Source organism: Ipomoea nil, unplaced genomic scaffold (genome assembly GCF_001879475.1).
Source record: "Ipomoea nil cultivar Tokyo-kokei standard unplaced genomic scaffold, Asagao_1.1 scaffold0415, whole genome shotgun sequence".
NCBI lineage: Eukaryota > Viridiplantae > Streptophyta > Magnoliopsida > Solanales > Convolvulaceae > Ipomoea > Ipomoea nil.
In genome coordinates, this window is record NW_017616843.1 from 3268872 (window position 1) to 3296022 (window position 27151).

At 36.7% G+C, this 27151-nt stretch overlaps 1 protein-coding gene across 5 annotated transcripts in view; it reads right to left on the reverse strand.

Moving 5' to 3' along the window:
* LOC109172312 (probable disease resistance protein At4g27220) overlaps positions 1-27151 on the reverse strand; it is a 96170-nt gene that overhangs the window by 30140 nt on the left and 38879 nt on the right. The gene's annotated exons all lie outside the window — the stretch shown is intronic.

Here is a 27151-nt window from a genome sequence, read left to right on the forward strand (position 1 = left end):
AGGTGGCCTGAACCCTAATGACTTGTGATAGCTGGTCATTAATTTGTTTTTGGGCTTCATTGCACATAAATGAATTGTTGATGGGTGTAATTACACCTTTAAAAAGTTTTGGAGTCTAATTGACTTTTAAGCTAAAGTTCGATGGTCTATTTGACCCTTTTCCCTATATTTTTTAAGTTAGTAATGCATAAAATGAAGTGGAACCCATTTGATGACGTCTAAAACATTACACTTTTACCTTGGAATTTCCCTTGGGTTATTAGAGTGATGGACTTTGTTCTCCAACTATTTTTTTTTTTTTTTTTTTTTTTTTTTTTATGCAACGAAGCAATAAAAATGAAAAAAATGCATCTGATTATTTGAGGTATGATTTTGGTGTTTCACAACATAGTGTGTATGTAGTTTGAGAAAGAAGATGACTTGGGTAAACATAGTTTGGAGTGGCTTTGACAGTTATGCATTTCCGTGTCTTTGTAATGGTAATAAGTTTTGGTATTTTGATTCAATAATTTCTTATTGTCCAAAAACGAAGCTGAATACGATGCTCTTATTATAGGACTAAAGTTGGTTAAATTTCTTTAAACAAAGTCTTAAATTTAGATCCGATTCTCGGTTGGTATTTGGTAATAGGGCAGGTCAACAACCAATTAGAAACTAGGGAGGACCGAATGAGATGGTACTAAAACTGCTAAAAGGTTCGAAAAATAGGAATTGCAACAAATCCCGCGAATAGAAAATAGAGAAGTACGTAGACCTTTTGTCTTTCCTAACCCAATGGTTACATGAATACTTGGAATACTTATCCCGCATAGCACAAATAGTTGTAGTCCATTCACTGATTATTGAGAGGGACGAGGTACTAGCTATCCTGCCTGCCTAGAACAAATAGAAGACTGAGGTCACCCTATAGAAAATACGGTTAGAAATAATTATTTCCTAACATTGATTTATATAATAAAGATTGTATATTCAAATGTGCTTAACACAATAACGACAACAGTTAAATAAAACCGTTGTTTAAAAAAAAACAAAAAAAAAAAGAGCGCGCAATAACAACGATTTTAAAAAACTGTTGGCTTTGTAGTGTTGTTATTCAAGTGCGTTTAAAGACAACACACCAACAACAACGGTTAAAAAACCGTTGTCTTTAGAAAAAAAAAAAAAAAAGAGCGCGCAAAGACAACGATTTTAAAAAATCATTGTCTTTGCAGTGTTGTGTATTCAAGTGAGCTTAAAGATAGCACACCAACACCAACGATTTAAAAAATCGTTGTCCTTTAAGAAAAAAGAACGTGCAAAGACAACGGTTTTAAAAAACCGTTATCTTTGTAGTGTTGTATATTCAAGTGTGCTTAAAGACAACATGTAACACCCCCGATTTTCACAACTTTTAAAAACAATTAAAGCTTAGTAAAGAGATAAATTCTACTCATCAAGACTTAAAGTAATGCGGAAGCAAAAAGGAAAAATACGGGAGATGTCATGCCACACCTATACATCTATAGGTGCACATGCTAAGTCTAAACAAACGTACAAGCCCTGTTCATAACAATCCATGGCTCACAGGCCAAAACTCTAACTAAAACAGTCATAGGGAGCTACACTATCTAACAACAGCTAGCGCGCTCTCCAAAAGCTACTCAAGACCTGTAAAGCAACATAAAGAAAGGGGATGACACCCGGTTAACGAACATTGCTGGTAACCCATCAATACGCATTAAATAGCATATATAGATAGTATAAGTCAAAACCATTTTCGAAACGGAATACAGTATATATCAGTTCAAAAGTCATAGAGAGAAGTCAACTGCAAAAACTCATTCACACTCTCAAGGAAAGAGGGAAATCAACATCCCATGACAACAACAACAACAACAGTAAACAATACAACTCGAGATGTATTCTACTTATCACAAAGTAGAATACATCAAGACATGCTCATTAGCGAAGATACACATACACACATTGGCAACTACATGCCACAATGACAACTACATGTCACAAGAACACAATTCCAAGTTCCAACCTTATGCCATGTTCCAACCTCATGGCTACCCCCGACTTTATTACAGTTCCAACCATTACCTCCGGGTAACCCATGTACTTCTGAGTCCAACCTTATGCCTCCGGGAACCGTCGCCAACAACTGCCAACATTTCCGCCAACATATCAGTACACGAGGGTACATTTCATATCACACAACCGCCAACATATGAGCCTACGCTTAGGTCACACCACCAATTTCTATCATGGCCACACGAGGACCACATCTGTACCTTGGAGATTAAAACCCCATAAACTTTAATCATACAATCAAGGTACAGCAAGTACACACGTTTTCATCACAGGAATAAATCAATTGATCACAACAAAGATATGAAACTATAGTCAACAAGGAATGATTACAATCCGACACCAACGATAGTCAACACAAGTTGCCAACCTCAATAGGAAAGAACAAACCACACACACTAGCATTTCAACATCAAACTAGCATGCTTATCAAACGGGTAAACTAAATATAGTTCCATAGAACATACAAGACTGACCATAGTCCAACGAATCACAAAATTGGACACTTAGCACGATTCAAGACACCAAATCCTACATGGATTCCTAACATACCATTCTAGACATACGAAACATCAAGAAGACACTCAAATAGCCTAATAAAACAACATCGGGATGTCAAAACATCAATACCGAGTCAAAACAATTACGAGGAACAAATCCCCGCCAACAACTCATAACGTTCCCCGCGGGTGAGGCCATGGGTAGACAACCTCCCCGGGTACCAAGGCCCACAACATATGTACCCCGCGGGTGGGGCGAAGGGTGGAGCTCTGCCCGCCGTTCCGCCCGCGGGTACCAACCTGAACCCAAAATAATGCCTTCGGGGATTTTCAACAAGTCGAAAACACCCAAAATCTGACACAATATAACAATATGACTTGAACCCAAGAAATAGCCAAGCAATGGCATTCAAGAACCCTAATAGCAAGCTCTAAACATGCACTACCACAAGATAATGCATCAAATCTCACATTTCATCACAAAAATCACAAGTAGAAGCCAAGAAATCATCATATAAGTAAGAAAATAGGTTTTGTAAAGCATGGGTTACCTTTGTAGCCTAGCACTTCACTTTTCTCACCCTTAAAATCTTCTCTTAAAGCTCTTCTTCAACACCAACTTCATAAACACACCAAAAGACAACAAAGATTCTATTTTTAGAAAAAGACACCTAGAAAGATACTAAAAACACCAAGAGATCAAGGATCTTACATACCCTCCCCTATGCTCAAGGTTAGGAAAGTATGAATCTTGGAAGCCAACTTGTAGGATTTAGGATGCCCCAAATTTGTCTTAGAGAAGAAGCTACCAAATTCTTAGAGAGAAGGTAGAGGTTTTCTGTTTAGAGTGTTGATGAATGAAATGAAAGGATGATGCTAGGTTAGCTTGGAGCACAAACTTTAGGTAGAAAGACTTCTTTGCCCTTACTAAAGTTGGAAGATTAAGGAGACAATGGAACAACTCACTAGGCATAAGGTACAACTCTTTGACTCGGATTGACTAGTCAAATTCTAGTCCTCCAACTATTGAATTTTCAGGATTTTAGGAATAAATTACCAATAAAGCTAGGATTAATTATCTAATTAATCCTTAACTAGAGTTTGGATTTACGGGGTGTCACACAACACACTCACGACAACTGTTAAAAAAACGTTGTCCTTTAAAAAAAAAAAAAAGAGTGCGCAAAATGCCAAAGACAACACACAACGACAACGGTTAAAAATATTATTGTTTTTTTTTTTTTTTTTAAAAAAAAGAGCGCGCAAAGACAATGGTTTTAAAAACTCATTGTCTTTGTAGTGTTGTGTATTCAAGTGCGCTTAAAGACAATACACCAACAACAACGGTTAAATAAAACCGTTGTCTTTTAAAAAAACGTGCAAAGACAACAGTTTTAAAAAATTGTTGTCTTTATAGTGTTGTCTATTCAAGTGCACTTAAAGACAACACACCAACGAACGGTTAAATAAAACCGTTGTCTTTAAAAATAATAATAAAAAAAGTGGAAAGACAATGGTTTTAAAAAACCATTGTCATTGTGGTATTGTCTTTTCACAAAATGCACAAAGATAACACACTTATAACAACGGTTAAGAAAAAATTATTGTTTTTTACAAAAGTGTTGCGTCAAAGACCACGATTTTTGACAAAATTATTGTCTTTTTAAACAAAAAACAACACTTTTGTTAAAAGCTGTTGTCTATATAGTGTTTTTTTTTGTACATTTTTCTTGTAGTGTGAATTTTATTTTCTACAATTTATTACTCCGTATATTTTATGTTTTGATTTCATGTTGGATAATCTCATATAAAACAAACACTCTCATCAAACAATCTTATTGGCTGAAAAGAACATAGAGAAAATAAAATGAGATACATACCATCTAAAATTAATAGGAATAAGGGTCAAATAGGCCATCGAACTGCACACAATAAAACAATTAGGCCACTGAACTTAAAAAACCAACAACTGGGTCCCTAAACTAATCAATTTCAAACAATTCTTTTAATTAGAAGGTTTCCAACAGGTCAACAGGTCATCCTTCCAAATTAATTATTTTTTAAAATTTAAATTTTAAAAATTAATTATTTAAATTTAAAAAAAAAAAAAAAAAAAAACTGGTTCCAGCCGGAGACGGTCGTCTCCGGCTGGATTCCAGTTTTTTTTTTTTTTTAATAATTAATTTTTAAAATTTATATTTTAAAAAAATAATTAATTTGGGAGATGACCTGTTGACCTGTTGGAAACCTTCAAATTGGAAGAATTGTTTGAAATTGATTAGTTTAGGGACCTAAGTGTTGATTTTTTAAGTTCAATGGCCTAATTGTTTTATCGTGTGCAGTTCGATGGCCTATTTGACCCTTATTCCAAATTAATAAATAATATAATCAATGTCCTTGCGGATATAATCAATTTCACTTTTTGGTGTCCATTCACACATTATAGGCGGTGAAGGCTAGGGTGGTTGCATGATTGTGACACCTCACCATCTAACAGCACAAAACTAACACAAGCTAGTCAGTCAAAACATGATATTTGCATTGCCGTCCTAATAATATTGCATTTATCATAGGGGGAGGACAACTCCATGCAGCGTTAGTTTGACAACTGTAATTAACATGCAAACTAATTAAGTCATGACAATTACACATGTTATGTTGTTTACTTTCTTTTGGTACATTAAATGAGCAACAGGGCCGGTTCTGAGCATGTCTAACATGAGCGATTGCACAGGGCCCCATATTTTAAAAATAAAACTATAGGTATATATAGTAATAATAGTATTTATTTTATAAAAAGAAAATTGAGCCCAAATTGCTTTAAAAACCTAAAAAAAAAAAAATCTATATATATAAGGACAATTAGGTTAGACTATAAGTAATTAGATATCAAGTCAGTGTTATTCGAGAAGCCCTACTTCAAGTGGCAGATACAGACAGTGATTCTAATATTGAAAGTGGGGCAAGATCTTTAGCTACAAATGAGCTTAGTAACTTTGAATTTTTGCTAGCCATAGTCATTTGGTTTGAAATCTTATATGCGGTTAATTTAGTTAGCAAGCAATTGCAAACAAAAGATATGCTTCTTGATATTGCTATTAATCAAATTAAATGGTTAGTTTCTTTCTTCAAGAATTATAGAGAAAATAGTTTTTCTAGTGCCATGGATAGTGCAAAGGAAATTGCCAATGAATTATAAATTGAGCCAGTGTTTCCTCAAAAGCGAAAAATTCGTAGAAAAAGACAATTTTATGAGAGTGTTGATGACACTTCATTATCACCCGAAGAATCTTTTAGGGTTCATTATTTTTTATATATTGTAAATCAAGCTATTATTTCATTGACCCAGAGGTTTGAGCAATATGAAGTATATGAAGGAATTTTTGGTTTTTTGTTTAGTTCTGACAAGTTACAATCAATGACTGATATCAATTTGAAGTCTTGTTGCACTTGTTTAGAAGCAGCTCTTAAGAGAGATGATCAGTGTGGTGATATTGATGGAAATGAATTGTATTTGGAGCTAAAATTGCTTAGAGAGATTTTATCAAAAGAAAAGATAGGTAAGGACACTGAGTATATTGAATTCATTGAAACAGATTGGTTGTTTTCCAAAATGCTACTATTGCATATCGAATATTATTAACTATCCCAATTATTGTTGTCCCTGCAGAAAGGAGTTTTTCGAAGTTGAAATTGTTGAAATCTTACTTACAATCAAGTATGTTGCAAGAGAGACTCAACGGATTAGCTTTAATCTCAATTGAAAATGAGCTTTTGGAAGAAGTTGATATCAAAAGTTTGGTAGATGATTTTGCGTCTAAATGTGCACGACGCGTGTCACTTTTTAAATGGAATTTTAGATGTATTCTTTATACAATGTTTATATGTTGATACAACTTTTTGAAGAGCGTAAATATTATTTATATATAGAAATTACTTATGAAAAAGGGCCCAAATTATGATATTGCGCAGGACCCCAATTTTTATTGGAACTGTTAGGAACATTGTATTAGGATTTTGATGATACCAATGTATTGTAGAATAGTAGACCCCTAACTATTTATCTTTTCGATCGCTGCTTTCGTCCTAGACGAAAGTTGCCATAACTCCTCTGTGATTCGTGTTAAGCTAGACAAACACACGAAAATGAGTTATGACTAGATGTTAGGATCTCCAAGACGAAAGAAGACACAAGCCATGATGAACAACGAAAGATCAAGGTGGAGTTGTCAACTATCACGAAAGGAAAGCTTTGTTAAAGACGATCTTTTTCAAGCATTACTTCTCTCCAACAACGAGAAGAATGTTTTACCTGTCTGATTTGACAACATCCTAGGACAATAAGACTTCATCTTATGGGACACACTTTTCAAGGAGCATTAAATGAAGAAGTACTATCTCCTGAAGCTAGAGGACAAAAGCCTGAAGCTTTCTATACCTTCAACGGCTACATAGTACAATCCCATTAATGGAGCATTTAATGCATGAAGCTCCCCGGTCCTTGTCCACTGGTTAAAAGGTTCGAAAATTTCATCTCCCTCCAACGGATGAATTTTCTCACCTATATAAACCCACCTTCATCAACTAAGAAGGTGCTGGTTCGCTATTCACTCGACCAATACTCTTGCAAAAGCTCTTGAAAAAATTTCCATCTCTCTAAAGCTTTTGAGAACCAGTTTAAGGTGTTAAGATTCTTGAAGAAGACTATCTGCTACTATCTTACACCTCAAGGAAGTCTTGTTGCATTTGTTCGAAGCAATCATCCCACGCAGTCAAGACTTCATCGTTGGAGAAATCAAGAAACCATTTTCTACCAACCTCAACTCAGAAGAAGAAGTTGATAAAGGCGGAGTAAACTCGAGGAGTTGAAAAACCTACGAAGGCTGTCCGGCTTAGTGATCAAGGAAGTCTTTGTGTAATTGTACTAAAGGGTGATAGTGCAATCCTTCCAACAGTTGTGGAAGAAGAGTGGAGTAGGAAACGTTTAGCCGAACCACTATAAAATCTCGTGTCTCTCTTATCTCTTTACTTACGCTCTTCTTTTTCGCATTCATATCATTTTATTTATCTTTACCGAGAGTTTTCCTAAATACGTAAACCCATGCAAAGCTATTAAAACGAATCTATCTTATCCGCTGCGCCAAGACACCGAAAGGTGACCTTTAGGGCATTTCACGAAGAGAATCTATTCACCCCCCCCCCCTCTAGACTCTCGTTACATTCTATCGGGACCATCAAGTGGTATCAGAGCCAAATACCTTGAACGGTAAAGGCTTTGCGTTTACTGCCTGGTAGATCCCCTTTCAAAATTCAAAAAAATCTGCATAATCTTTAGCTTTGCACAATCTTTTACAAAATGGATCATGCTAACCGTTTCAAACAGCTTGCCTTTAGTCTTGCCAAATTTGATGACTGGAAAATAAGAATGCAGGCACACCTTTGCTCGATACACGATGAAATGTGCGACGTCATAACCACTGGACCCATTACTGTGATGATGGCGAACACACAGGCGGCAGCTCAGGGTGCCGGTGCTGAGCAAATGATACTGAAGCCAAAAGATCTATACACTCCGGAAGAAAGGACAAGATCCAACTTGGACAACGTGGCTAGAAACATCCTCTATAACTCCCTTGATGACTCGCTGTTTCCCAGAGTCCGAAAGTGCAAGAATGCCATGGAGATATGGAAAGTTCTGATGGAACTAGGAGAAGGGGATGAGCAAGAGAAAGACAACAAGCTGACTGTAGCTATGAAAAAGTTTGAAGACTTTAAAATGCTCCCAAATGAAACAATCATGGACATGGAGCTGAGATTCACCAAGCTCTTGGGAGATCTAACAGATCTCGGGAAAGATCTGACTAAGAAAGAAAAGAGTCTGAAAATCCTTCGTGGTTTACCAAATACTTGGGAAATGAAGGTTATAGCAATGAGGGATAGTCGAGATATGAAGACAACAAGCACTGCCAAGATCTTCAGTGATCTCAAAGCATATGAGTTCGAACATGAACCGAAAGATGCCGAAGACCCAGAAACAAGAAATGTCGCTCTCGTGGCAAATCAATCAGCATCAACATCCAGCAGGTCGAAATCTAACTCTTGTGATTTTTTATCTGATGAACAATATGCGTTATTTGTCAGGAAAATGAAAAGGTTCATGAGAAAGAACAACTTTCAAGATCCACAACGGTCGGGGCACCGAAAGAGGCATGAGAACTTCCCTCAAACCTCAAAAACCGAAACCATGGACTCGCAGCTACTGTGCTATAACTGCCGAAAGCCAGGACACTTCAAGGCGGATTGTCCTCATCCTATAGTGAGCAAGCATCAAGATAACAACACCACCACAATTCCCTCAAAAGATACTGGAGAAAGATACAAAAGGAGCGACAAGCCTGAATCATCAAACTCCAGAAATGAAGGAAGAAGGAAAGCAATGGTGGTAACCGAAACCTCTGAAACAGTGGTAACCCAAAGTAGCTCCTCAAGCTCTAGCTCAAAAGACGAAAATACTGATGAAGATAAAGGACTGCTGTGCCTATTTAGTCAAGAATCAGAAGAACTGTGCATCATGGCAGATGAAGACGAGGTAAACTCTCACTCATCTTCTTGTTATTCAGCAGAGTCAAGTTCTGTGGGAAGTTATACCTCCAATGAATCTGTCACCGAAATGATGAGGAGGTTCAACATGATAAATAACACTTACTCCAAACTTAAAGAGGAGAACTCTCGGCTCATGACTAGCTATAATGAACTAAAGCAAGTTCGTGATGAGAACAATATGCTAGTCATTGCTAAGGAGCAACTTGAGAAAGATGTTCTCGCTCTAAAGGAGCAATGCACAGCAAAAGAAAAGAGAGAGCAAGAACTGCTTGAAGTCTTGGATAAATTTAATAATTCATCCAATCTAATGGATAGAATGATAAATGAATCCAGACTGCCCGGGGAAAACTGGAATTGGTTTTAACCCCAGCTCCTCTTCACAAGTCGAATTGAACAAATCCAAGAATGCATATTCACACGAAAGCTTCGAAGCTGCATTTGTTCAAGGACCCACCCAGGTGTCTGAGCCTATGATGGTAATTAAAAATGTCAAAATACCACAATCAACAAGCCAACCGAAAGGAAAGGCTGTACAACGAATTGTGGAAACTGGAAAGAAGAAATCTGGTAATGGCAATCCTAGACAAATTTATGTCAAAAGGAATGGACCAAATGGCAATAGACAAAATCTAAACCATACAAGAGGTCAGCCTAACCAGAATACTCAATCCAATAGAAAGACGAATGTTAACCAGAGGCAATATCGTCCGAAATTTACACGAAAGAATCCTACTCGAGGAATCTAAAAGAACGGACAAATCAGACAACCCGAAAGATCTTTCAAAAGATCTGGGTATGGAAATGGATGGACTAGGCCATCAGAAGAAGATTGGTTTGATTACCCAGAACCTCTCTCTAGAGCAGTATTTGAAAAGGTTCATCTGCGTAAACAAACTAATCATCTCAGGCATTATGAAAATCCTCCTCAGGAAGACCAACGCAAGAAATATAATGCTAAAGTCTTTGCCAGCATTCATTATGATTATCGTACATCTAATGGATATAAAGGACCAAGGATCAGTCATGGGCACTCTAGGTTGATGTGGGTTCCAAAGTTGACTGCTAACCCTCAAGGACCCGAAACTCAATGGGTACCTAAAAACACATGATCTTTGATGCAGGAGAAACAGGTCATATGGTATGTCGATAGTGGATGCTCAAGACATATGACTGGTGATAAGACACTATTGAGCAACTTTTTGGAAGTAGATGGACCCAAAGTTATCTTTGGAGGAGAAAACAGTGGCAAAACTCGTGGAAAAGGGGACATAATCAAAAAGGGAATAACAATTCAAGATGTCTCTTATGTTGAAGGATTGAAGTTCAATCTCCTAAGCACAAGTCAATTCTGTGACAAAGGATACAAAGTAGAATTCCTCAAAGACGAATGCAAAATCGTGAACACGAAGGATGGCAAGACAGCTCTAACGGGTCAACGAAAGAAGAATATGTATGTAATATCTTTAAATTCTTCTAACGCTAATGTTTGTCTTGTGGCTAAAAGCAATGCAGATCTCAATCCAGAATGGCACAACAAGCTAAGTCATCTGAACATGAAGATAATAAATAAGCTTGCCAAAAGAAATCTAGTGAGAGGACTACCAGAAGTATCTTACACGAAAGATAAAATATGTGAGGCATGTCAAAAAGGAAAGCAACTCAAATCATCTTTCAAGTCAAACGATGTAGAGGCAAATTCTCGATCTCTAAGCCTTCTACACATGGATCTCTTTGGACCAGTAGACCCAGCAAGTTTGAGTGGAAGAAAGAATACTCTTGTTGTAGTAGATGACTACACAAGATATACATGGGTGCTTTTCTTGAAGAAGAAGAACGAAACAGAAACAGCTCTTCCAAACTTCTTGAGACAACTTCAAACAGAAAAGGAGGTCAAAATAATTCGAATAAGATCGGATCAAGGAACGGAATTTGTCAACAAAGTGATAAAGGAATTCTGTGCACAAAATGGTATCTTCCATCAACTCTCGGCAGCACGAACTCCTCAGCAAAACGGAGTAGCCGAAAGGAGAAACAGAACCTTGAAAGAAGCTGCACGAACAATGATCTCATACTCAGGTCTACCTAAGAGATTTTGGGCCGAAGCCATAAATACGGCATGCTATACACAAAATAGATCCTTGATCAACAAATCTCACAACAAGACATCGTATGAGCTATGGAAAGGTAAAACTCCTAGTATTGGTTATTTTCATGTCTTTGGTTGCAGGTGCTTCATACACAACAACGGAAAGAATCACCTGAGGGCTTTTGACGAAAGAGCCGATGAGGGATTATTCATGGGATACTCTTCCGTAAGCATGACATTCAGAGTGCTAAACAAAAGAACTATGATTATTGAGGAATCTATTCATGTCAAGTTTGATGAACAATCTGAGAAGAATCCTTCTGGATGCAAAACATCGATCACTTCAAGTCAAAATCCTCAGCAACCTGTTGACGAAGACATCTCGGACGAAGAAGATATACTTTCGTCCTACATGAAATATCAACCAAAAGCCTCAGAACCCGAAAACACATCTCAAGAAAAGGTTGGAACTCAACAGGATGATCCGTCAAGTGTCACAACGTCTGAACCCATGATATACATTGATCTACCATATATTCCTGAAATGGATGCTCAAAATCAACAAGATGCTTTTGAACCAGACCTTCGGTGGTTAAGAGATCATCCTTCAAGTCAGGTTATTGGTAATATACAAAAAGGTGTGAGAACAAGAGCCTCATTACACGAAAGTATGATGGCATGCTTCTTGTCACAAATAGAACCAAAGTCTATAGAAGAAGCTCTAAGTGACCCTGACTGGGTAATAGCTATGCAAGAAGAGCTCCATCAGTTTGAACGAAACGAAGTATGGGAACTTGTATCAAGACCTTCTCACCAAAACGTCATTGGAACTAAATGGGTGTTTCGAAACAAAATGAGTGAAGATGGGCTCATTGTTAGGAACAAATCTCGTCTTGTTGCTAAGGGGTATTGCCAAGAAGAAGAAATTGATTTTGATGAAACCTTTGCCCCAGTAGCTAGATTGGAGGCTATACGAATATTCCTAGCCTTTGCAGCCTATAAGAATTTCAAAGTTTATCAAATGGATGTCAAAAGTGCATTCTTGAATGGACTTCTTGAAGAAGAAGTATATGTTGAACAGCCTCCTGGCTTTGCAAAAAATAATGAACTTGAAAAGGTATATCATCTCAAGAAGGCTCTATATGGCTTAAAGCAAGCCCCACAAGCCTGGTATGACACTCTTTCATACTTCCTTATCAACTGTGGCTTCATGAAAGGAGTTGTTGACAAAACTCTCTTTCGTATAAAAGATAATGATCATATCCTTTTGGTTCAAATTTACGTTGATGACATTATCTTCGGAAACACGAATCCTGTTCTTTGTGAAAAGTTCTCCAATCTCATGAAGGGAAAATTTGAGATGAGTATGATGGGAGAACTAAACTATTTTCTGGGTTTACAAGTCAAACAATGCTCAGATGGAATATTCATAAATCAAACTAAATATACCAAGGATTTAATCCGAAAATTTGGTATTGATGGAAAAAGTTCTGTCAAAATTCCTATGAGCACATCCCTTAGAATGGATGTTGATAATGAAGGAAAAGATGTTGACCAGAAAAACTTTCGAGGCATTATTGGTTCTCTTCTATACCTAACAGCAAGCAGACCTGACATTTCGTTTGTTGTTGGTGTTTGTGCTCGATTTCAAGCCAAGCCGAAAGAAAGTCATTTAAGCGCAACTAAAAAGATATTAAGATATCTTAAGGGTAAGCAAAGTGTCGGACTCTGGTATCCGAAAGAAGGAACATTTGATCTAATTGGGTACTCAGATGCAGACTTCGCAGGGTGTCGAATTGATCGAAAATGTACCTCAGGAACCTGCCAGTTCCTAGGGGTAAGAATTGTATCTTGGTTTAGCAAGAAGCAACACTCCATTGCCACAAGTACGGCTGAGGCCGAATACATAGCAGCCGGAAGTTGTTGTGCTCAAATCTTATGGATGAGACATCAATTGAGAGATTATGGCATAAATGCACAAGAAGTGAGCATTAAATGTGACAACATGAGTGCAATAGCCATTACACATAATCTTGTCCTACACTCTCGGACTAAGCACATTGATATCAAATATCACTTCATTCGTGATCATGTCGAGAAGAAAGACATATCTCTTGAATATGTCAATACTGATGATCAATTAGCAGATATACTCACAAAACCCTTGAGTGAAACAAGATTCTCCTCTCTAAGGCATGAAATCGGAATGATTGAAATGACATAAAGCCTAGAGAATCAAATCTGCAAAGATTCTTGCTCTTGATACTCAAAAGATTTGATCCACTCTTACACGCAAGGATCTTTATAAATGAGGCACTCTACGTGATTAAAATTTCATAACTAACAAAAACACTAGTGTTTGTCTTTGCATGTGCAGATATGAGTACAGGAAGCGAAAGAACGATCACGGAGACGGAAGGAAGAAAAAGCGAAATACTCAATGAGCCACTTGTAACTGAACAGGAGCTCAATAAATTTCTCTCTGTCTTTTGTGATCTAATAAAGTTGTTATCTTTTTTCTCTTCAAATGAATGCATTTCTTGACTATGTCTAATTTTTTGTCTGTTTTTGCCCAAAGTCACAGGATAATTCATAAATCTTATGGATGCATTTATCTCATGCTTAATCTGGTCAAAAAGGGGGCCATGATTCATTATAAGTTACATGACTTTTAAGTTCCTTGAAGTCGGAGCCTCATAAAGAAACAGAGTCTCACCTGAAATCGATATCTTCTTGACCATATTTATGAGCATTTATTGATATGTTGAAAAACATGCATATCAGTCACATGAGCTTTGTGGAATTTCTGCTATAAAAGGAAGTGAGTTATTCACAGTTTCTTTATCCCCTTCCCTAACATGTCTCCTAAGAAGCGTTTCACAAGAGATGACTCTCGCAAACTACGAGAGGCTGCTAGACGCCTCCGAGAGGAACAAGGTGACTTGTATCCGGGTAATAGCCCACAAGCTCCTGTAGATCTTGTCTCTGACTCAGACTCATCTCCTCTATATGATGAGATGGCTGGCTTCATTGTTGAATCTGAAAGTGAGGAAAAGGTTTCAAAAGACCCCAATGAGACCATCCCAGAAGATCCCAGCAAATGGGATGATCGAGACTATATGGCCTTTCTGGCACAAGAGAATTGGAAAGAGAAATATGATCAAGAGGAAGAACCTGAGTCCTCATCCGGTTCCAACTTCCTTCGTACCAGGAAGTGGTACAAGAATATGTTGGGAAAGCTCAAAAAGGATAAACCTGAGTCCTCCACAGTCAAGAAAGACGAGAAGAAGAAAAAATGAAATTACTGATTCTGTATCTATGTATTTTCTTCTCTTGGTATCATGAATAATAAAAAATGTGTTGGCTCTGGTTCTCTCTTGAACGAATCTTTGTGTGTCCTTTTCATCATTTGACTTCTGTATTGAATCAAGGACAACTTTCTTGGAAAAGAATATATTCTCTAAAGCGTGCCTTGGTCAAGTCATTCGGACACATCTTTTAGGAAGTCCAAATCTCTATTTAATGGACCTTCTCACTTATCCATGGACTCATTCTTCATCTCTCCTAAGATTATGGATAAAGGAAAGGGTAAGGCCCTCTCATCCGAAAGCTTGTCTGAGCCTGAAAAAATGTCTCATCGTGATCTTGGAAATTCTACTGAGAAAGGCTCACCATCTGGGAAGGAACCAGAGATCTCAGAGTTCTATTCTCTTGTTCAACTTACACCTCTTCTGAAACATGAAGAGAAGTATCGTGCACTGTACGCTGGTGCTAAAGCCACAATTCTGGCGGCACTAGATGATATGGAGAGACAAGTTCTCTCTAGAGAAACTCTGGGAGCTGATCATGAAACTCTCATCGCTGAAGTTTTTGCGCATGAAATTCGAAAGAAGGAGTACTTTGAGCTTGCACGAAAGAAGAAGGGTAGCATTGAGTGAAGGCTAGCTTGCCTACTAATGCACGAGAGATTGTAATCGTTTATGTTAACTATGTTTTGTGTAATAAATCTCTCGGGTAAAGTTCCTCTGTTGATGTAACGGTTAAGGAGATTTGTTTGACTTTATTTGTCTTACAAATCTTATGCTAGGGTAATCTTATCTATGTTCGGATTTTGGAATCGTGTCTAAGACGCTTCGTCTCTATCTTTTAATCCAAACCGTTAAGACGCTTTGATAATGGGGATCATGTGGCCGAGAAAAATGGTCCACTACCCCTCTCTGTCTGACACAGATTGAGACGTGCATTTAATGCACCCATAAGCACTCAAGTGCTTCTCTCTGTCCTCATTAAATGATAGAATGATCGTTTTTTATCTGCACACGATCTTATCACATCCCCACTATGATCAGCTACCATATGAAGAAGAGGAATCGGTGATTCTTTTGAAATTCAAATAATCCATTTTCAAATGGGTTACGCATAACCGTTTACTCGGAGCAAGATAAAACCCCCCATAAACCCTACTTTCAATTTTTACCGTCTCTTTTTCACTTAACCATTTCTCATCTCTCATAGTTCTCTGCTTCGCTAATCCTCAACAATGGCGGAACCTTCTCAAGCTTCACCCACTGATAAAGAACCAGAAACACCCACTGTTCTGGAAGTTCCAAGCTTTCCGACTGAAGACTTAAGGTTCATTGAATCCAGAGTTCCTTATATTGTCGGAGGAAGTATGTGGGATGCTCATGGCTTTCTTGAATACATCCTGAATAGAAAATTTGGAGAAAACATCATCAGACTCCTCACACACCTATACACCTTATGGCATCCTATCGATGTGACTCAGTTCTATTTGAATGCTTCAATATCCTCGGATTATCTGACCATTACTTCCAGAGTTAATAATCATCATGTGGTCCTCACCTCTGAAGACGTTAGATCAACGTATGGATTTCGACAAAGAGATGAAACCTACAAGTCTGATATCATCTATTATCATCTCGATCCAGAAGACTTCTATGAATCTATCAAGCACAGTGAAGCACCCTCCAAAGAAAAAATCACCTGGCCGTTGAAGAAGAAGTGGTTCCGGCTAGATTATGAATTCACTATCGATATTTTTAACAAGATTGTTGATCACAAGACTTCGGGTACTGATGATGTGACGAAGGACAAGTTAAAAATGCTGCATGCTTTTCTGAATGAGTTTAAGGTCGATTGGTCAAAGATCATCTTCAACAACACTGCTCATGCCATCACCTTTCATAGGAAGAGTCCAGGAGATATCACAAAGAAGTTGGGGTATGATTTTGTAATAAGCCATCTTCTTGCTACAAAAGGAGTCATTTTGCGCCCAGGAATTCCGCCTGGACAAAAAGTTTGTCACATGAAACAGAAACCATCAGGGTATGATAAGCAGAAGGCGTTGGAGTTAGGTATTCCTGTTGAACAGGTTAAAACCAAGAAGAAGTCAAGAACCTCTAAGGTATTGGAGGATGATCAACCCAAGCCTAAACGTCAAAAGCGGGAAAAACACTCCTCTCGGAGTAAGGCAAAGAAGAAAGAAGCTGCTCCACCTGTTCCAGAGAAGAAAGATCCTGTTTCACCAGAATCAATCATTGTCAAAAATTCACCCGAAGAGGAAGATAATTTGATTCTCTCAAGAATCATCAAAAAGGGTCACTTTCGGTCCCCTGGAAAACTGAAGTCTTCCCAGGAGAAAAGTCTTACACCGAAAGTAGCTGACACGAAAGAAGCACCTTCACAGGGGGAAGAAGTCACGAAAGCAGTATTCTCTAAGGGGGAACCACAACCGAAAGATGCCCTTCCCGAAAGAATCTCTAATGTTCAAGACCTTGAAGCTGGTCTCGGTTCTTCTCAAGACCTCCATCCACAAGAACCTACTTTGGCAGAGCAACTCCTTCGTGAGTTGACACAAGAACCTGCTGATGTAGATATGGAGGCTAGATGCTTAAACCTTCCACAATAACCGGATTCACCAGCAAAGACGAAAGGAGCAACAGATGTGTTAATTGCTTTGCCATCTCATCCACAAGAACCTACCTACACAGAGCAGGTTAGTCTGATACAAGAACCTGTGTTGGTAGACGAGACAACCGCAAGGAAGGTAGCAACTCCGGAAATCCCGAAACCTTCAGCACCTACAGTAACTGTTCCTCAACCTTCACCAGATCAACTTCTCAGAGAATCCATTGAAAGGGATTACAAACAATTCTTGCAGTGGCAGAAGTGGCGCATTGCTCCTCTAAGGATCTTTCTTGAAACTTTTGAAGCAATGCAGGACGAAGAAATCTTTGCACTCGAATGGGTTGGCACCGATGATGTCTACAAAGCACTTCGGCTTGAAGAAATTTATCGAGTGTATTCCTACAAGATAACCAATCGCTCTCTCGGAAAAGACAAATCCCCACTTGTCATTCCCCTCAACAAATCATCCTTAGCACCAGAAGTTGAAGCAGAATTGAAACAACTTCGTCGTTCCCTATTACTCTCAAAGGTCAAAACCATCATGGAAAAGGAACATCAGCGTGATCCTAAAGGAAATACCAGTGGATCGAAAGATGAGCATGGTAGAGAGATTGAGCACGAAGAGAGTGATTCCGAAGAAAAGGATGAGGAAGAAAATGATGATGAAGTTGAAGATACTGATACTGATGATGATACTGATGATGATGATGATGATGATGATGATGATGATGATGATGATGATGACAATAATGATGATCACTTGGGTGATGAAGGTATTCAAGAAGACGAACCCGAAGACAGTCATACAGTTCTTATTGGTCCTGATTATGAAACTTATCCTCAAAGATCTCCTCTAACGAACTTACCTTCAGAAAGTGATGATACGAAAGAAGCTTCAAGTAGATATCACGAAGATCTGTCTCGTGCTATTGTTCCACATGTTCAAAATATGGACGAAACTCCAATCAAGCCAGAGAAAGACAAAATAAATGAGGGCAAAATGGAAGCCTCACCTGTTCTGATTAGCTCAGCGAGTGATGGAAAAAGGGAAGCACCGCCCCAACATGAAACCATGGATACATCCCCAACCGACATTGAAGATAAATCAACAGCAGAATCTCTACGAACCATCATGGAACATATACGTCAGACAGTTCATACAGCCGAAACCATACACAAACACTACTTGACTCTACGAGAAAGGGACACGCAAGTTTTGGATGCTTTGAGCAAGAAGGTTGATCTTTTGTTAGACGCACAATCTCGACCTCAACCTCTACCTCCAACACAGCCTCAACCACAGCAACAGGATCAATCCGATCACAAGATTCTTGAGCGCATGGCAAAGAAGCTCCATGATCTTGAAACTGCCACAAACAAAGTTGCACGGAAACAACACGAGATCAAACATTCTCATTTCAGTCTCAAAGAACGTGTTGATCTAGCCTGCACAAAGATTGACACCTATCAGGACAACTCGTATCAACTGGGAGAATATGCTCTTCAGATTCTTGGGTATGCCCAGGATATTTTAATGGCAATAAACAAAGTTTCTTCTATCCCTCCTACAACTTGTGCTGATGATGCCAAAAAGGGGGAAAAGAGAAATGATGACAAGCACCATGAGGATGATGATCAGCCGAGAGATAACACGAAAGAACAAACTCCAGAAGCAAGATACTCTCCCTCTTGGACACCAAGAGACTCTGGTCGAAGAAACCCAAATCCATCTCACCCACCATCCAGATCTCGTGGTCGATACCATGGTCGACATCATTCCAGAACTCTTAAGCCCCGTCAATCTTTCGGTTCTGAAGCCAAGTACATCTTCACAGGTCTGCCTAAGAGAGAACAGACGAAACTAAGGCAGAGACTCATGAGAGACAACAAAGTCACCATGGATGGCATTGGAAACTTTGTAGACTTTGTACCATATGAAGAAGGCAGTGGCAAACGTTTTGAGGGTTGCAATAATCCTACTTGGTTGAAAACAAAGGATAATTATACAAGACAAAACCACATGAGCACTCAAAACGAAAGGATAAAAAGACAAAACAGAGAGCTGTGGAAAAAGCATGATGAAGAAATCAAGAGGAGAGATGATGAAGCAAGGGAAAGAGAAAGGATCAGAAGTCTCATAGAAGATCTTTCAACCATAACCAAGACTCTCCACAGAATGTTATTCACAATGCAGCTTTCAAAGTGCATAAAGAGTCAGGAAAAAGCTATCAAGAGGGCATGAATTCGTTTGAGCTAATTTCATGGTGGAAAGCAGGAATTGTTGAAGGAAGCAACATTCGTGAAGCCTATAACAACTACACAAGCCTGAATATCAAAGGAGAATATGAAGAGCTTGTCAGGACCAATCCTATCAGAATCTTCAGAGGAAAGATCAATGTGAAAATAGACTTCAAAAGAATGCAAAAGCTACAAAAAGAAAAAGATGACCAAGAACACAAGAAAGAAGCTCAACAGAAGTCAAAGCTCTTGGAAATGTAAGTTACCTTTCGTTATGTTCTCATCATAAAATTTTTGTAATGATCATATCTTTATATATAAAACTCTCATTGTCACACATCTCGTGTCACTTGTCTGAGTTATTTGTCCTTGTCTTCCTTTTTAACGCTTTAATCTAGAAAAAGTCTTGTAAACTCTCAAGTATGGCTGTTTTATAATAGAAAAAATCCTTATGGAACGTTTATCGGCTGTATGAGAAGAGTATAGGTTTTGGCATCATCAAAAAGGGGGAAATTGTTAGGAACATTGTATTAGGATTTTGATGATACCAATGTATTGTAGAATAGTAGACCCCTAACTATTTATCTTTTCGATCGCTGCTTTCATCCTAGACGAAAGTTGCCATAACTCCTCTGTGATTCGTGTTAAGCTAGACAAACACACGAAAATGAGTTATGACTAGATGTTAGGATCTCCAAGACGAAAGAAGACACAAGCCATGATGAACAACAACGAAAGATCAAGCTGGAGTTGTCAACTATCACGAAAGGAAAGCTTTGTTAGAGACGATCTTTTTCAAGCATTACTTCTCTCCAACAACGAGAAGAATGTTTTACCTGTCTGATTTGACAACATCCTAAGACAATAAGGACTTCATCTTATGGGACACACTTTTCAAGGAGCATTAAATGAAGAAGTACTATCTCCTGAAGCTAGAGGACAAAAGCCTGAAGCTTTCTATACCTTCAACGGCTACATAGTACAATCCCATTAATGGAGCATTTAATGCATGAAGCTCCCCGGTCCTTGTCCACTGGTTAAAAGGTTCAAAAATTTCATCTCCCTCCAACGGATGAATTTTCTCACCTATATAAACCCACCTTCATCAACTAAGAAGGTGCTGGTTCACTATTCACTCGACCAATACTCTTGCAAAAGCTCTTGAAAAAATTTCCATCTCTCTAAAGCTTTTGAGAACCAGTTTAAGGTGTTAAGATTCTTGAAGAAGACTATCTGCTACTATCTTACACCTCAAGGAAGTCTTGTTGCATTAGCAATCATCCCACGCAGTCAAGACTTCATCGTTGGAGAAATCAAGAAACCATTTTCTAACAACCTCAACTCAGAAGAAGAAGTTGATAGAGGCGGAGTAAACTCGAGGAGTTGAAAAACCTACGAAGGCTGTCCGGCTTAGTGATCAAGGAAGTCTTTGTGTAATTGTACTAAAAGGTGATAGTGCAATCTTTCTAACAGTTGTGGAAGAAGAGTGGAGTAGGCAACGTTTAGCCGAACCACTATAAAATCTCGTGTCTCTCTTATCTCTTTACTTACGCTCTTCTTTTTCGCATTCATATCATTTTATTTATCCTTACCGAGAGCTTTCCTAAATACGTAAACCCGTGCAAAGCCATTAAAACGAATCTATCTTATTCGCTGCGCCAAGACACCGAAAGGTGACCTTTAGGGCATTTCACGAAGAGAATCTATTCACCCCCGCCCCCCCCCCCCCCCCCCCCCCCCCTTCTAGACTCTCGTTACATTCTATCGGGACCAACAGGAACGACCCTGATGAGCAATAATATTGTATCTAGCTTGCTTAAAGAGATAAACATATATTGTCAAATTACAGAATGTTTTTTTATATATATATAATTACATACTACGATTAATATAATTAAATAAGTATTCGTAGTTACATATAAAAACTTGAATAATAACTTTTGTTCATGAAATGAAAATAAAGTGGATAAGATTATAATATTTTATTCAATTACTTGTTTAAAATTATTATAGATATTTAGTAGTATTAAGAATCAAGTTTAATTAGGGACAACACTCAAGTTGATCTAGTAGTTAGATTTGTAATACAAATTTTAAATGGATTAATATTTGATACACCGTCGCTGTATAGATGTTATACACCGGCGGTTAATGAGAAGATGTCACATCATTAAATAAAAAAGTCAATATTGATTAGGTCCATTTTTGTAATATTTAAGACTTGTATTTTATTAGGAAAGTCTTTATTTCTAACTTACAAAATATATGTATTCTTCTAAACATATTTATTACTTAATTATTATCTATATAATTTCTATTGCATTTTTAATTATTAAATACATTATTAATTAAATTGACAAATGCTGCTTTTTATTTTTTTTGATACCAATGATATATCAATTCAAAATTGAGTCCAAAACAAGTTAAAATGGTCCATTTTGATTTACAGAAATATAATGTCGAAACGATTGATTATTCTGATATCAAAACATTCTTGGTATCTAATCTACAATGTCCATTCACCCTCTCACTAAAAGCGGGATAACTAATACCATCATCGTTTTGGGCATTTTAAGCTCGAGATCAGAGTAGTATATAGACTTGATCTTGTGGTAAGTAAAACTTAATGGTGCACAATTGCCCAACCACAACCCCCATTGTATGCACTGCAGAATCTTTAGTCGCATTTAATGTTCTTGTAAATCCTCCGCACAAACAAATTAGATCTCAGGTACCCAACCGCACCACAGAGTATCCCCAAACCGAGACAGAACATCAAAGTGTATCCAAAATAAAAGTTGGTTTGGTGGTGTTGTTTTATTTATTTAGTACAACATTTAAAAGAATATTACGTATCAAAAATAGCAATTTTAATCTAGATCAAAAAATACGTTCATAATGTGTATAGATTAAAATTGATATTTTTGATCTAGATTAAGAAAAACGTTCATAATGTCCATAGATTAAGAAATACGTTCATAATGTTCATTAATTAATAAAAATTAAAATAGTTGTACAAGTGTTTTATTTCCAAATGGTTTAGTAATTAAATAAAATTAAAAAAATAATTACAAGGCGTTAATGTAGTAGGGTGATTAATGTTTGGGAACAATATATACTTCATTAGTTCATTTACAGTATGTGTGATTAATATATATTTAATATAAAATAATCATCATTTGTGAATGTAGTTAATAATGTATGTAATAATTAAAAATGTATTGAAAATAGATAGATAATAATTAAATAATAAATATGTTTAGGAAAGTATATAATAAATAGTAGATATGTGGACAATGAAGTGCAAAGTGCTTCTTTGAGTAGACACGGTATATATATAATAATTTTTGAAAAGTTGGTTCACTAGCTTCAATTATTTGCATGCGTGCACTCCTTCCAAGATATTTTTATGTAGACTATTTTTAAATGTTTAATTTAATTTGATTTTACGATTTCTTATTAAATTATAAATAAATATTTATGAGCCATACAATATATTAATGAGCAATGGAATAATAATAATAATAATAATAATAATTATTCCAACATTCTCCCACTTGGCTCATAAGTCATAAATTTAATAATGAACGTGAAACATAATATGCATAGTATAAGTTAATTCCTTCGTTATATTGGTCAAAACACATAAGTCATCGTTAAGTTAGAAATTAATAAGAATCATGGCGGTAATACGTCACTAATTTAACGCAGTCCCTTCCATGTATCACAATATTAATTTCAAACTCAATATGATCCATAATGAACTTTTCATGATGGTCCACGATAATGTCTTTGTCAAAGACAAATCCTGTTTATATCAACATAAAACATTGATGTATATATACTTCATAAACTAAACAGGAAACTGAATACAGAAACGAAACTATATTGAGCTCTAAGTATCAAATATATCAAAACACAACCTTAACATAATGTTAACAGTTTCTAATAACGCCCATTCTTTCAACATGCTCACGAAATACCTTTGGTGGCAATGCTTTAGTTAATGGGCCTGCAATCATTAATCTAGTGCTAATGTGTTTAATTGATATTCTTCGTTCCCGAACATCTTCTTTAACGGCAAGATACTTCAGATCGATATGTTTAGCACCACTAGTATACTTGTCGTTTTTATTTAGAAGACTGATGCGGCATTATCACAATAAATTTTCAGTGGCTTGGCAATCCAAGTCCCGAAATAAAATTCCGCAACCATAATCCATGATTTGTGGCCACAAAACATGCCACAAACTCCACATTCTAAATATTTCTAGAACTTTGTTGATATATGCTTTCTGAGACAATCCTAACACTCCTTGTGATCTATTACGAAATATTTCAATTCCAATCACAAAGGATGTCTCACCCATATCTTTCATTTCAAAATTCTTTAGAAATAAACTGCTTGGTCTCTTGCATTAAACCAAGATCATTAGTAGCAAGCAAAATGTCATCGACATACAGAATCAAATATAAACTTGCTCCCACTGACCTTTAGATATATACACCAATCAACAGTGTTTTCCTTAAATCCAAAGGTCGTTACAGTATCATTAAACTTAAGATACCATTGTCGGGAAACTTGTTTAAATATGTATATCAATCTGTTAAGTTTACACACCATGCGTTCTTTTCCCGCAATTGAAAAAACCCTCAAGATGCTTCATGTAAATTTCTTCCTCTAAATTTCTATACAAAAAGACAGTTTTCACATCTTTATGATGTAGTTCTAAGTCATAATGAGCAACTAGTGTCATAATTATTCTAATTGAATATTTCTTTGAAACATGTGAAAATGTTTCATTTAAATCAAATACCATCCTTTTGAGTAAAACCTTTGGCAACACTTCTGGCCTTGTATCGTTAAATATTGTCATTTGAGTCGTGTTTGGTCTTGAAAATCCATTTACAGCCAACCGGCCTACAACCTTCAGGAAATTCAACAAGATCCCATACTTCATTATGTTCCATTGATTTTAACTCATCTTTCTTGGCTTCAACCGATTTAGAATAACTAGAACTATTTATATCCTGTGAAAATGAAACTAGAATTTTCATCAATTCCAATATCAAAATCTGATTCTTGAAGATAAACCATATAATCATCAGATATAGCTGATCTCCTTTGTCTTTGAGATCTTCTTAATGCTACTTCTGTAGGAATATCATTTGTGGGTTCATTGTTAACTTCATCGTGGAGTGGTTGATCATTAATCTCTTGATCATTAATTTGTTGTTCAGGCAAGTGACTAGATTGTTCAACCGTTGCAGGATGAGCAATTTGAGTAACTCCAGGTAGAGTAATTTGTTGCACAGGAACAACAAATTGAGAAGAAGATATCAGAGAATCTTGCACTGTAACTTCTTTAAGTTCCACTTTCCGTGGTTCAACGCTCCCACTTATGTTATCATTCTCAATGAACTTGGCATTTCCAGCCTCAACAATTCTAGTAGTATAGCTAGGACAGTAGAATCTATTCCCTTTAGATTTATCTGGATAACCAATGAAAAACCCACTAGTTGTTCTTGAGTCCAGTTTCTTTTCATGTGGATTATAAATGCGTATCTCCGCTGGGCATCCCCAAACATGAATGTGCCTTAAACCAGGTTTCCTTCCTGTCCACAATTCAAATGGTGTTTTGAAACTGCCTTACTAGGAACCCTGTTTAATAAATAAGCAGCGGTTTTTAAAGCATATGTCCACAATAATAAGGGTAAAGTAGAATAACTCATCATACTCCTAACCATTTTCATGAATGTACGATTACGCCTTTCTGCAACGCCATTTTGTTGTGGCGTACCGGGCATTGTGTATTGAGCACAAATGCCACGTTTTTCAAGAAACTTAGCAAATGGACCTGGCACAATTGTCCATTTTCAGTATACCTTCCATAATATTCACCACCCCTTATCAGATTTTATAATTTTCACCCTTTTGTCCAATTGTCTTTCAACCTCATCCACAAATACCTCTAAGGCATTTATTTATTGAGACTTTTCATGCAACAAATAGACATAACCATAACGTGAAAAATCATCAATAAATATGGTGAAATATTTTTCTTTTCCAAAAGTTGGGACATCAAAAGGTCCACATATATCAGTGTGTATAATTTCAAGAAGCCGTGTGCTTCTTGTAGCTGCATTTGTGTGTTTTGAATATTTTCCTTTAATACAATCCACACAAATAGCGAGATCAGTAAAAGCTAATTCAGGAAAGATTTCATTCTATACAAGTCTTTGAATCATTTCCTTAGATATGTGACTCAAACGTTTATGCCACAAGTAAGCTGATCTTTCATCCACTAAACTTCGTTTAGTTCTAATAAAAGAGTTTGAGCAAAAGATTGCCAAGCTTTAGATTGTACAAACCATCAGAAAGAATACCAGAACCAATGAAATAAATTTGCTTGAATAAACCGAAACAACTATTTCCAAATTTAGTGGAAAAACCATAAGAGTCCAGTTTTGACAAAGCAATTCAATTCCTAGAAACTGAATGAATATAAAGAGTTTCAAACAAATCTAAATGATTTCCAGTATCTAAAATTAAACGATAAGTTCCAATGGCTTTTACTAGAGCTTTGACTCGATTCCCCATAAACACAAATTTTTCATTTGGCTTTATGGTTTGGGTCATAAGGAATCCCTGCATAGTATTCGAAACACGAGTAGTGGAACCAGAATCAATCCACCAAGTATTATAAGGAACTTCAGTTAAATTTGATTCGAAACATACTGATATATAATGTATACCTTTCTTTTCGAACCATGCCTTACGCTTAAGGCAATCTTTCTGAAAATGTCCAGATTTCTTACAGAAATGACACTTGTCATTCTTATGTTCCTTTTGTGGATTTGAGAAGAGGACTCATTTGTCTTCATTGGTCCTTACTTACCCTTATGATTCTTCTTTCCAAATTTCGTACCAGCCCTTGACTGACTCGTGAGAGTAATTGAGTAAATTCCTTGTCCTTTAAGCCTTGTTATCTCTTGAGTTAGCATTTTATGCAATTCAAACACATTCCACTTATCTTTAATAGAATTGTAATTCACTTGGAATGTCTCATACTCAAGAGGCAAAGGGTTTAAAATAAATTGTGCAAGGAAAGTATCACTCATGTCCATTTTCATGGGCCTTAATTTTGCTGCTAATAAGCTCAACATAATCATAAACTGTCAAATACATTGAAGGTCTCCTTTGGGTGATCCAACAACATATAACTTTAAACATAATACGATGCTAGAAAAATTTCATATAATTGGTCATTAAGTATATTACGACTAGACTTGTTTGCTATCTTTGGATATGCTAAACAGCCCAATCAAATATAAATAAGTAACCACTATTATTGCTTATAATTATGAAATAATTGATCAACCTTTGGGCGACTCTTAAATATTTCATAATTATTAAACTCTCAATTTACCCAATACAATGAAAATAAAATAAAATCATGTCATCTCATTATAAGCATCACGTAATCATGGGTAATTGAATTTTATTTAAAAATTTGATATCTATTAAAACTTTATAATTTGGCCATTTTGGTGACTAACAAATCAATCATAATTAGATACCAAGTTAAGTGGATATAATATAATAAATAATATCATAAAAATATCCACATACATAATTATCACTAATAAGCAAGCCAAACGATTTGCTCCATTTACATAGATGGGGATCGAACCCTTCACCTCTAGTTTAAAAGATAAGGTT